Source organism: Chenopodium quinoa, unplaced genomic scaffold (assembly GCF_001683475.1).
Source record: "Chenopodium quinoa cultivar QQ74 unplaced genomic scaffold, ASM168347v1, whole genome shotgun sequence".
In the NCBI taxonomy this organism is placed as follows: Eukaryota; Viridiplantae; Streptophyta; class Magnoliopsida; order Caryophyllales; family Amaranthaceae; genus Chenopodium; species Chenopodium quinoa.
In genome coordinates this window covers 2,212,153-2,227,096 of record NW_018742630.1, presented here as the reverse complement: position 1 = coordinate 2,227,096, position 14,944 = coordinate 2,212,153, and positions in this window count along the sequence as shown.

Genomic DNA, 14,944 nt, shown 5'->3' with positions numbered 1-14,944 from the left:
ACTTAACTAAAAACTTAAGCTAATGATTAAAGTCCAAGCATATGTTTTATACTCCATCAGTAAACTTACCCCAAATTCGTAAATATCACCATAAATCACATAAAGTTTTTACGAAGTCTATTTCCAAATATTAAACTTATGTTGAGTAATATTAAGAAACTTAATTAGATAAATAAAAAGTCTAATCTGAACTTATTAAACCTAATTAACTCTTATATCACCTTACGTACATTTAAATCTGATTGGACCCAATTTGATCAACCTTGATTAGACCTAAAACTTATTTTTTAAGTTGAAGATAACACGATCTAAGTAAGTCAAATTTTCAAAAATGGAAACAATATATACATTGATTATTAATTTGTTATACTTCGCACAAGTTTGTTTTGTATACCCATTATTGTGTACTTAGTTAGTTCTAGTAGAAATAAAATGTTACAATACTCGAGCTCATGTGTAAGCGCCGCCACTTTGATTTGATTGTTGATACGAGCGAAGTATTTATTATCAACTTGTATGTATAATTGTTCATCAGATCTGTATATATATACACCATAGTATGTAGGAAATTGGGAATGGGATACCATACCCATCAGTGGCGGACCCAGGAATTTCCGACTGGTGAGTCACAATTGATAACCAAATATGTAAAAAGAAAAAATCTACCAAAAAATTCCCAAGAAAAATTATTTACAAAGATCATCCAAATAGAAAATTGACAAGATTACAGTACTAACTAATAATTAACAAGCTTAAAATTGACAAGACTAAAATTAACAAACTAATAATTAACAAGCTAATAATTGACAACATGACAAGCTTAGCTCTCTAATAATTAACAAACCAATAATTGACAAGATTAAAATTTGTACAAGCATTAGGTTCACATTTCATCAAAAACCCAACAACATTAACAAAAGGTTCAAAGTTAGTATTTTTTTTTTAAAAAAAAAACTTAGAAAATAATTTATTATTTTTTTTTTTTTTAAAAACTTAAAAAATATTTTGGGCCCTGGTGAGTCATTTGACCCACCAGGCATAAGGCCAAGTCCGCCAATGATACCCATGTGTCTAAGGTATGTATGTCTTCATATTTTATCGTGTGTGTGTTCTTTCACCCATGATAAATTATTTGAATGCACCTGTTTCAAAGAATATAAGTCAAAAAAAAAAAAAAAAATATTATACATGGATAGGATGATATAATGTAATTTAGTAATGCCTTCAATTATTTATGTTGGTTACATTTGATGTAATATAGTAGTAATGTAAACCACGTAGGGTAGAAAAAAATTAAAGGTAAAAGTGAGATTTGTGTAAGAAAAATAACTGAATTATTTGAGTAAAAATAGGAAATGAATCAACCACTGACACATAAATTGTACGTCATTAGATGCTCATAATTCCTAAATAGTTAGATTAATTACCCGTAGTTGATAAGTGGAAATCAAACATGTCTATAGAGAATGAAATCAAATGGCGGGATCGGAGTGCCAGTTTATTAGAATCAGCAATAAAGCCAACAAGATGGATCGAGTTGATTCAACATTCAAGTCCTTTTTTAGCTTTAAGTCGTATTTTGCATAAACATATACTACTATATGTATGTTGTACTGTACTGTTGTAGGTGTATAGCTTTGTCTTGCTTTACCCCCATAGATGTATACAGTACTTTTTTTTTTCTTTATCCTGGAGCCTAACCCCTCATTTGCAACACAGTGAACACACAATAAATAATATAATAGACCCAAAAAAAAAAAAAGTGTTTGGGTCCAATTTAGTCCAATTGGGCTTAGGCATTAAATGATCAATTAAAAGCCCAAGGTCAAGGTCAAGGATCGTAATAATATAATAGACCCAAAAAAAAAAAAAAAAAAAAAAAAGTAATAGCCCAAATAATTACGATCGACTTTCATTGCCATAGGTCAGTTGTATGTAAGCTTTAGTCAGCAATTAAGCAGAATTTCTTAATTAATCTTGTAATTACTTATCAATATACACACATTATCAAACGCATTTGATTATAAAATGGTCGTTGAAAGTGACATGCATGTGCATGAGAAATATAAATATATAGCATCAAATTTATCCAAAGTTTAATGCCATAAATTATATTCAAGTGATTCAACAATCAAGCTTATATATGTGCTCCTAATCAGAATTATATAATTAATTGTACATACGTCTAAGATTATTAATTTAGGCAGAGCTACATATTGTTGAGATCAGATACATTTCATATTCTACCAATTATAGCTAGATCGAATAATCGGCGCTTATTTTGTCTAAGATTGACTAATCATAATTAATTTGTCTAATTAACAACATTAATTATATAACCACATACACTGACTCCCCCTAACACCCGAAAGACACATAACATTGTTTTGTTTGTTTGTGACGATTTATCCTTCTTGTTTTAGAAAGTATAATAATAACAATTAGCCAAGCACATTGTCCTAACCTATATTTTATGATAACTCTGATTAATTCGATCTTCAAAATACTTGTGTTATCGGTATTTACTTTATATAAGAGCTAATATAAAATCATAACTGATATAATATATGACAACAAACAACGTAATTTTTTTTTAACATCCCAAAATAGTATATGCTGATATATAGACAATTGGACAATTAAAATTGTTAAAATAATGAAAGTAATGTTAGGAGCAAATAATATGCAACAATAATGCAGCCAAAATCTTCCATCTGAAGTAAAAAATAACAACTCAAGGAACAACAATGTCCCACAATTTTCCTTACAATAATTCATTCTTTGTTTTCTTCTTCATTTCTTTTTTCATACCTAATATTTTGTCTTCTCAAAACCATAATCTTTAATATTATTACTTAGTATTAGTATCATTAATACTTTGTATTACTTCGTATTATAATATAATGCTCTTGATCCAATACAATAATTTATATTTTTGAATAACAACAAAACTAAACTCTCAACCCTTTTTCTATAAATACTTCAAAAACTCCACACAATTCTCACCATCACATCTTCTCTCTTACAAAAAAAAAAAAACCTACTTTTCTAAGCCTTAATCAAAATAAAACAACTCATAATCCAAAAAAAAAAAAAAAAATGGCTAAAGGAGGAAAGCTAAAAAACCTAATGAAGAAGATTTCTTTTGGTAAAACCAATCGTACAAGCAGCACCCTATCATCATCAAACTCCGTAGCCGCCTCATCGAGCTCGTTAGGCTCGGACATGGCCTTCTCTGGCTCCTCGGACACCTCCTCCACCACCCTACACCCAGTCTACATAGGGAAGTCTAGGAGGCGGTACCTCCTTGCTTCCAACGTTATTGACCACCCTATTCTACAACAACTCGCCGGAAAATCTTCCGGCGATGATGAGATCACGGTGGAAGGATGTGAAGTGGTGTTGTTTGAACACTTGTTATGGATGTTGGAGAATGCTGATCCTATGCCTGAGTCTTTGGATGAATTTGTGGATTTCTATGCTTGTTAAAAAAATTGAAATGTTTACTACAATGTAAAATGGGCCTATGGTTTGGGCTTTGCAATCATGGGCTCAGTATTTTGAGCCTATTGTATTTCAGTGTACAGTATTAGTAGGGGTAGTTTAGGAACTACACCTAAAAAATTGAGTAGTATTAGAATGGGAATGGCTTATATGAGGATTATTATACATTAATCCCAATAAAGCTTCCCTCAAAAAGGAAAAAAAAAAAAGAGTGGGGGGATTTCATTTTTTTGGGCCATTTTGTATATGGATTATTCAAATTATTTATACTTTTGGTATTAATTAATGATTTGTGCAACAATATATGAGCATTATTAATTTATTATTACTTTATTTCTCTACCTCATCTTAATTTACCTATTTCATATGACTACAACTCTCTCATTTTATTGGTCAAATACGGTAAATAAAATAAAATTTAGATATTACTATTTCTCAAGAATGTCTTATACTTGTGATATATTAGAGAAAAACCCCAACTTATTAATAAAAAAATCTAAAAAATCTTTAATGTATGTACCAATAAAACTCTAGAAAGTCTCTTTGTTTACCTTCTAATTTCAATATAAAAATGGTTAATTCTCTTTGTATATTGGTACTTATTTTGAGAGTAAATATTAGGGGTGGAAGTTCGGTTTTCGGTTTGGTTTATGGCCCAAACCGAAACCGAACTACTCTAATTCGGTTTCGCGATTTTAGAAACCAAACCACACCACTTTACTTTAGAAACCGAACCAAACCAAACCGAATAAATTTCGGTTTCAAAACAAAAAACCGAACCACACCGAATTGTTTTTGGGCCTTGTTTTTTTGGGCTTTATTCTGCTATTTTTGATATCTTAAAGCCTTAAACAGCAAGGAGCATGTAAATAGAGCATGTAATACATTAATAGCAAGGGCTTAAACAACATAATAGATTAATAGCAACCTGAACATGTAAATAAAGCAAGGCAGACAAGCAGTAGGCCCATTAGCAATGCATGTCAAGTTGTCAACAACTCAACATCACAACATTCATAAGTCACAACAATACAACATTAAAAGTTCTAATTCAAAGTTCTAACTTCTAAGAATTCAACACTTCATCCAAAAAAAAAAAAAAGTGTTCAACATTACAACTACAACAGTAGCATAACAATATCAGCAGCAACATCATAAGATTCAGCAGCAGCATAGTGGGAAAATCAGCAGCAACAACATAGAGGGAAAGTCGGCAGGCAACATCATAGAGGAAAGGCAGCAGCAAGTTAGCACAGCAACAGCAAATTAGCAAAGAGCCCACATCAGTCTATTATTTGCACTTCATCAATGTCAGCATCACTAATTGCCATATTCTTCAAATCTATCATAATTCATAACAAAAATAACCAAGTTAATATATATATACATAAATGAAAATATGTAAATTTTGATTAGATATTCTTATATATTACCTTCTTCAAGCAGCTCAACTTTTCAATTTCTTTGCCAATATCATCACCCTTATGACTAGAAATAGGACAAAAATTCAGAATTCTTTTGTGTAATTTCCAATCATTATCAATGAAGTGGACAGTGAGGCACATGTAATTGATTTGTTGTATTGAGGTCCATGTATCAGTGGTTAAAGAAACTCTTGAATTACACCTCTTTAACACATTTTTCAACTTTCGTTTTTCAATTAAATATGTTTCAAAACAATCTTTGGCTACTGTAATGCGAGAAGGAACATTAAATCTAGGTTCCATTACACCACAAAAGTGTCTAAAACCTATACCTTCTACAAACTTAAATGGAAGTTCATCAACAATCACCATAAATGACAAAGCTTTTCTAATACTACCAGCATCAAATTTGTGGTATGTCAACCCACTAGTACTACCACTTGGTACTTTAGCACTTTTGAATGAAAGCAAACTTTGTTTTGAATCTTTAGGGGTGTTTAAGGGATACTTACGACATCACGAAATATGAGCCCATAACACACTGGTGCCGTTTTTCTTTGCCCCACACTTGTAACTCATTCCACAATACTTGCAAATTGCCTGCCTTCCAGAAGCCAAATCTTCTTTAATAAAGTGCTCCCAAACTTCAGAGCGCTCTTTCATCCTCTTCTTTTTTTCTCCCTGTTCTTTATTCTGATTTTCTGAGACTTGGTCAGTCACATGTTCAGACTGAGGCTGGTCAGGAGCACCACCCACATTGGTTGCCATTGGCCTAGGGCATAAATAAAACCAAATTAATAGAGCAGAATGCAGAATGCACAATGCATCAGAACAACATCACAACACAGCAGAACAACATCACAAGTTCACAACAACACAGCAGCAAAAGTTCACAACACAGCAGCAAAAGTTCACAACACAGCAGCAAAAGAACAGCATCACAATTCACAACACATGCATCCATGTAGTCTTAACCATTTCTTTGAAAATACAGTTACATTTCTTTGAAAATGTACATTGTAAATAGCTATGAAACTAATACAGAGTGTATCTGCAACTACTTAGGCCTAGTGTAGCATGTAGACTGTAACAAAGTATTTCGCAAATAAAACATAAACGAACATTGCCTCACAAACAACATCACAATTCACAAGTTCACAATCAACAATCGAGTGTATATTCACCCAAAGATACTAGAGAATTCAAGGGAAGGAACAGCCGAACAGATCTGAATTTTTTATTAAATTGTACATGTAAATTGTAATTTTATCATGATTCAAACTCATCTTTAATAATCATTTTCGTAATTAACACTACTCATAATTAAAACCTTAAGAAATTAACTTTCATTTTCCAGATTTGAACCAAGTAAATGCTTAATCGCAAATATGAAAAATTACCTTTGGACGGCAGGACGGTGGAGGAATGGACGGTGGATGCTGGACGCCTGGACGGTGAACGGTGGTGGAATGGACGGTGGAATGGATGAGAGTTTGAGACTTAGGGTAAGAGGCTGAGAGCGTGGAGGATTCAGACTTTCAGAGGAAAACGCAAATAGATTAGGTTTTTTTTTGGGTTTATATACTTAGGGTAAATTGGGCCTAATATTTCGGTTTTTTCGGTTTTATTCGGTTTTTAATTTTCTCAGATCGAAACCGAACCGAAAACCGAATTTTTTTTTTTAACAAACCAAACCGAACCACTTTAGGAAAAAAACCGAACCATATTTCTTATTCGGTTTGGTTTTCGATTCGGTTTGGTTTTAAACCGAATTTGTTTCACCCCTAGTAAATATCTATTACAGAGTACTACTCTACTAATATAGTAATATGTAGGTTTTAGTGTGTTACTCTCGTCTCCCCTTTTATCTAAGATAGCTAGCTTTTCTTTTTGATTTGTCCTTGGAGTATGTCGCAACTATACATGACTATTGACTATAGTCTATAGATGTCACTAATAATTTCCTCAGCGTACAATCAATGCATTAGTTATACGAATTTTGTATATCATCAACTCCACCCAATTAACTAAAATTCTAAAGGCAACAAAACCCTAATTGAACTAGAAATTCATATACTTAAAACCTTCATCACTAATTTTTAATGATATTAACTCCTTGTTGATGATTGAAATTTGAAACAGCTTTAAATTCGATCTCAGCCCTTCACATTCAATTTGCATATACTATATCTCTAATTTATTTGATTTTTTTGCATGGTTAAGCCATTGGCCATTTGGCCTCTAAATAAAGGAAGGTGATGGTAATTAGACGAGAGTAAGACCCCACAAACAATTTGTTTTTTTTATGGGTTTCGTCGTTAAATAGTGGTACTCAAATAAAATTTTGAAATAAGGTATTAAAAAAAAAGCTAAATGATAGTTATTCTCAAAACTCGACAAGTAAAGGCTAGTTTGTAATTCACAAAATTTAAGTAATTTCCTAATTTGAAAAAAATAACAATAATTAAAAAAAAAAAGTAGCAAAGGCCTCCACTATTCAATTATTGCCAAATACAGTTATAATTTGGAACAAATATGTTAAACACAAATCTTAGATTAATATGTCTTACAAACTAAGCTTGTTAATGTAGTTCCATTATAAATTCAATGACTCTTTTGCCTCTTTATTTATTCTAAGATATGACATGAATGGCATAAACAAGATCAGGACCACTAATTACAATTTAAATTGCGGTCAATCACTATGTTTATTGCATGGAACTTTGATTAGATAGTGACAAAAATTAAGGCATTTGATGTTAAATAAACTTTAAATAATGGAGCTAATGCATGTGCTTAAGGCTTTTTAAAGATCTCGTCAATAGTTCAAAAGATTCTAAGTTATAGACACTGATTTTGGGAAGCACATGCAATGTATAATGACCAATTTTATTTTTCACATATTAATGCGCTAAATGCTTACCAGTATATATAAAACCATATTGTAGCAAAAACAAATTTGCATTACTTTGTTGGTTGATTTCGTATCATCCATCATAAGAGGAGTCCCCTAACACATTAGCAAAACTTGTATTTTTGAATCTTTGATCATTATTTCTTTTTCTTTTTTTTTAATTTATTTTTATTTATTTAATTTATTTATTTTATTTGTATGGAAGTATGATGACATAAAATCATACATAGTACACAAGTATTAGATAGATATGGCAAAATCGACCAACTTAAATGACTTGAAACTGTACATACTTGAAATTGAATACAGATTACTTCAATACTGACAACCTAACTCACTCAATAACCCTAATTAAACACGATTCAAACGATCCATCTTCCGTCTAATTAATGACTCTCCTCCCTTAAGTAGTCTAAATAATTGATTTGTTGCCTGCATGTATATTGTTGAATTTTCTGACACATATATATTATATGATGAGAAATATTTATGTAATCAGATCATGCTTGAATGTCTACACTATATGATCAAATAGTATTTTGTTGGTATTATTTTGGAAGTTCTAAAATTTCCGACCATACTTTATTTGCAGGGTAAGATAGATGAATTTATTGATACAATTAGTGGGAGATACTGTAGGGTTGCAGGTTGACCATGCAGCGCATGCACTTCTAATTATTAGCCACAGGAATATATTTCTGTGGTCTTAAAAGATTTTGTCCCAAAGTTTCCTAGCCAATAGATTTATTATCCGATTATTATTATTCCTCAAAAGAAAGAAATATATTTCTAGAAAGGGATTAATAAAATATATTAACACAAAAATAGAAGGAAATGGATAATATATTAATCCAACAAGAGATTCGGATGATTCGAAGCTAGGGAGTCTCATTCAATGTATTGAAGTGTTATTTGTGCTATAGTTAGGGTACTATAAAATCTGGCCTATACCAATATCCTTCTACTTCTTCATGATTGATCACTTATACTAATGCTGATTAGTGTGGATTTTTTAGACATTATTCGACCGAGAGGAAATTATTCGACCAATTGATTAATGGTTGGATTACTCTCTCTCGAATAAAGGGCACGGGGTTGTAGAGGTCATGTACGCTAAAGTTGTCATCTGAGGCATCCTATATCCCTAATCTTCTTCTTGATCGATTATACTGTCTTTTTCATCAGGCTACTCTAATTTACTGTATATTGTCAGTATAAGGTTTACCTTTCTCATAGTCTGGTTCAGCATTAACGCACAAAACATGTAGAGATGGATATAAATTTTGTTCGTGAAAAATTAATGTGACATTAATTGAGAAATATCTAAACTCTTCATACCCCTTCTCAATATCAGTTTGTAGACATTTTCAATAGAAGCCTGCCGCAACAACTATATTTTGGATTTTCAATTCAGTTTGAGCATTTAGTGGTGTGGTAGAAGAAAAATTCTCTTAAGTGTAGAAGTGTATACAATATACCAAGACATTTTATGCAATCTAAAGAAGAGATCAAATACACAAAGGAATGATAGTTAGCACTAGAGTTTACAAACATCCTAAATTTTTATCCTAATATAGCTAGTTTGGTATGAACTTTTTATACTATCCTCCGTTCTTTAATAGAAGTACTTTAATTATATATATAAATATATTTAGTAGACACCAAATTCATCATGAGATACCCGATTTAAATTTCACAATACGTCACAAGTTGTTAATATTTAAAACTACTCCATACTTGTTAGTGATTTATATGGTAACCATCCATATATTAGTATATATACTTATTTTAAATTATGTACTAATTAAAGAATAACTAGGGTGGCAATTCGGGTCAACAAGTCGAGTTCAAGTCGGATTTCAGTTTGTGCTTAAAAGCTATAAAAAATTGTGTAAAACTTAATATTATTACGAAAATATGATATTTGGGTCAAATTGGGTTGAATTCAGATTATTGGGGTCTGGTTCAATTCAAGTTTGGTTTGGCCTGGTTTCTCTCAGTAATTTGGTCGGGTTCAGGTCAAGTTGATTTACTTGATTTTCACTTATGGCATATTCTGTTCACCTTATTTTCACTTATTTCAGGTCTAATAATAAGTTAAGTTAAGTTAAGAGAAGTTTAGATAAGTTTAGTTTAGGAAAAATAAGTTCAGATAAGTTCAGTTCAGAAAAAATGAGTTCTAATAAAGGTTACCCAAGTTCAAATTTTAACTAAATAAGTTTTAATAAGTTATGATAAGTTCAGATAAAATCCAGTTAAGATAAGTTCAGTTAAGTTAAGATATTTTTCAAACTTTATCAAATCATCTAAATTTCTTAACCTATATCTGAACTTTTATATATATATATATATATATATATATATATATATATATATATATATATATATATATATATATATATATATATATATATATATATATATATATATATATATATATATATATATATATATATATATATATATATATAAACAATGAAGTATAAGAGGAAATAAAGTGAAAAATATAGTCTAATAATGGGTCTAAATAAATCTTTAACAAGATCACTGAGTACAGACAATCAGATTTGATATGCATGGTAATAAGACAAAGGTGATAAAATTATGGAAGGCAGCTACCATATATTATACCAGATTTTCTTAAGAAGACCTTAATTTATTGATTCTGTTTGTCAACTAATCATTCACTTAAAAAGCATCAAGCTGAGTATTTTTTGATATATTTGTAGATCTTTGGCTGTTGAATATAAGCATGATTTAAGTCTCAATAATGAGCAGACTTAAAATTGGTTGATTTTCATGTATAAAGAATGGTGGATACATAGTGTTCAAAATAGATGTATACAAACAAAAACTTGATTAGCTAGGTGAAAGAGTGTACTCACTTCATACAAAGTTCACAATTTCGAAAAAATTAGGGCTTTTTTTGACAAACTTTGATTGATTTTAAATTTTTTTTATTGATCCAAACTAATTATAAAATTATATACTAAGTATAATTTTGATTAATTCATGAATTTATAGTACTTTGATCTGTGCTTATCTTACAATCTTACGTATCATACTATTTTACATTTTTTACTGTTGGTTAATATGAGTAAATTACCATTATCTTTAACTAAAAGCATTATTATCTGAAAAAAAGAAATATAAAAAAATACAACAACATTATTACGTCGTTTATGTTATTAATAAATAACTACTACGCAATTGCAACAAAAAGGGCCTAAATTTTGAACAAATTGTACATTTCACCTAGCTTATTATCTTTGTACCAACCAATTTGACTTAACCTTATTAGGCTCTAAACTTGAAGCATTAATGTTTCACGTGGGAAGGTATGGAGCACTTCATCCAACACTCAAACTATGGTATGTTTCTATGGGACGGAATGTGACAAAGTTCTTTTTGTCTACAAAAATTTCCTTTCTAGTTTCATTCGTCTTTTAAATAGGTCTTATATATATACAACAAGTGTATATATTTTTATTCGATAATCAATAGCTTAATTACCTAATTCATAATACATACATTTTGATAATTGCAATCAAAATCAACTTTTAATATGAAGTATAAACCTTACTAAGCTACGAACTATAAACCTTACTATGTGAAGTATACATATTAGTCATAATATTTAGGGTGATTAATCCTGCTGTATTTGAAATACATACGTAAATACGTAATAATCTCGTATTTATGAATTATGATCAAGTATTTATGAATTATGATGATCAACTTGTTTGAAGGAATGGGAAAGCCATGTGCATGTGCTCTAAGGTAATTATGTCCTCATATCTTATCGTGTGTTCGTTTTCTTCACCCATGAATCCATGACAGCTTAATGTTTAAAAGCCAAGCGTATACCGTCAACAATAAGGTTGTATTGTAGAACGAAGTATTTGTCAATGCACCGAATCTAATAAACATTGCATGTTTATAACTACATATACCACAATGCAATTTGGTCATCAATTTGCTTGTCTTATATTAATGTACCAACATAAATTAAGGAGAGATAGGAGAGTATGAAAAGAGTTCGGGACAATATTACATATAGCCATATATAGGATAATTACCCTACTAACTTTTGTGTAACAGGTGTTATCCCGCCAATTTCTCATTACCTATTTAAGATTGTCTTTTTCACAAAACATATATCTCATGTATGCACAATTGCACATGTATCTAATAAGAAAAAATAAAATCAACAAAAACACTGACGATGAAACAAATTGTAAGTAGCCAACAATATAGAGGGAGTCAATCTTGTATTAGTTTGAGAATTAAACATACCCTCAACTTCAATTCTATGCATCTTGCATGTTTGAAATTCATGTGCTCTCCTTGGAAACAATAATAAAATAGGTAAAAATCATTATAATCTTCTATTGATAACATGATTAATTAAAGATTTATATATAGACGAATTCCAAGATTTTAAGTGGCTCTGATACCTTGTTAAATTTTAAAGTATTCAAATTATCTATATTTTCGGTTTCTAATATGTTATAGAATTCTATCATACATACAAAACCTTTCAATTAGTAAAACTACACTGTCGCTAGTAATTTGAATCATAGTCGTTGATAAGATGTCTTAATTCTTAAATCTTGTATTGATTTTCAATTCAATGTCATATTTACCAACATATACACCTTAACTAGCTTAGCTTATTAATAACTAAATAAGTATATATACCCAAGAAATAAAATCAACATATATATCAATACAAAAAATAAAATACTTGCGTTTTGTTTGTATTCGATTATAGAATTGTTGTTGAAAGTGACATGCATGTGCTATTTAATTGGCATCAAATTTATCCAAAGTATAACACCATATCGAGTTTATAACTTATAAGTTCTCCTAATCATATTATACATAAGATTAATTAAGGATGCAGTATATATAATGTGAAGATCAGATACATTTCATATTCCACCAATTATAGTTAGAACGAATAATCGGCGCTAATTTTATCTAATATTGACTAACCAAAAATTTAATTAGTCAACTTAATAACATTACTAATACAGCCACATGCAAATTGACGTACTCCCCTAATTAAAGGCCCAAATACTACCAAAAGACAAGTATGTTTTGTTTGTTTGCGACAATAATCTATCCTTATCGTTTTAGAAAGTATAACAGTTAGCTAGTAATGCTAAGAAAGCTTAATCAAGAACAAACAATAAACAAATAGATTTACATAATTACATGATTGATTCACTAATGATGAGTTAATTATGTCCAAGGGCGGGCAATCTAGCTAGCTATAGAAAGCAAGTTTTGTTGATCTTGATGAACAAAACAATTTACGGTATAAACTAGGTTATGCGGAGTAAAACATAGATGGATGACTGAATATTATGTAGAGGAAAATCGATTCAAGACATATTCTAATTAGTTACTCATATAAAAGTTCATAAATGCAATAGTTATCATCATACAACAGTACATTCATACTTGCATTGTCCTAAATCGTACCAATTTATAATAAGTCCTGCGATCACTTGAATACTTGATAATCAAAATACTTAATATGAATTTTGACAAAAAAAAAAATAAAAAAATGTTAATATGTTATTGTTGTATTAGTCTAACTGTCTTTTTTCAATACATCAACTTTTTAAATTTTACTATAGTAAAATAATATTAAAAATATTAATGCTTGAAAAAAGCAATTCAATTGCTGCAATATTTAAAATACGGAGGAGGTATTATGTCAATTTTTAATTTTTTAATTCTAAATGTAGACAATCGGACAATAATAATTATTATAATAATGACATTATTCTTTGAAGAAAATAAATTGCAACAATGCAGCCAAAAGCTTCCATCTGAAGTAAAACAACTCATGGAACAACAATGTCCTCACAATTTTCCTCACAATAATTCAATCTTTGTTTTTTTCTTCATTTTTTAAATGTTTGTCACCTCATAAAACCCATAATCTAAATTAATACATTTTCTTAGTATTAGTATTATTATTCTATTTATCACTTGATCCAACACAATAATTTATATTTTCATCAAATAACTACAAAACTAAACTCTCACCCTTTTTCCTATAAATACTCCAAAAACTCCACATAATTCTCACCATCACATCTTCTCTCTTACAAAAAAAACACCTATTTTCCTAAACCTTATTTAAAAAAAAAAAAAAAAAATGGCAAGAGGAGGAAAGCTAACAAAGCTAATGAAGAAACTTTCATTTGGTAAAACCACACGTACAAACAACACATTATCACCATCAAACTCCGAAGCCGCCTCATCGAGCTCGTTAGGCTCGGACATGTCCTCGGAAACCTCCTCTACTACCACCTTACACCCCGTGTACGTAGGGAAGTCTAGAAGGCGGTACCTCCTAACTTCCGACGTCATAGACCATCACATACTCCGAAAGCTCGCCGGAAAATCCGCTGGAGATGATGAGATTACGGTGGAAGGATGTGAAGTGGTGATGTTTGAACACTTGTTATGGATGTTAGAGAACGCTGATCCCATGCCTGAGTCTTTGGATGAACTTGTGGATTTCTATGCTTGTTGAAAATATTGAATTTTTTACTAATGGGCCTATGATTTGGGCTTGCAATCATGGGCTTTGTATTCTAGGCCTGGTGAATTGTATTGGGGGTGTATAGTTATAGTGGGGGTAGTTTAGGAACTACACCTAAAAGGTTAAGTAGTTTTAATTAGAATGGGTTTGGTTTAAATGAGGATTATTGTACATTAATCCTAATAATAAAGCCATCTCTCAACAAAAAAGAAAAAAAAGGGGTATTATTTTCATTTTTGGGGTCAATTTATATATGGATTGTTTGCACAAAATTATTCTATTGGAATTACTAATCTGTGCAACATCATTTATTTGAGTATTTTTTTTTTTTTATCAATAATATAGATATAAGGAATTTGATTATTATTATTACTTGGTGATCAAGCCTTCCTCTAGATTTTTAAGTTGTTCCATTTTGATTGACTTGACAAGTATTCTTATGTGCAAATAATCAATTTCATTAAAGTGTAATTAACTAATTAAGTATGATTCTACCTCTGTTTCTATTGATCTTTACATTTTTCACTTTATTCATTT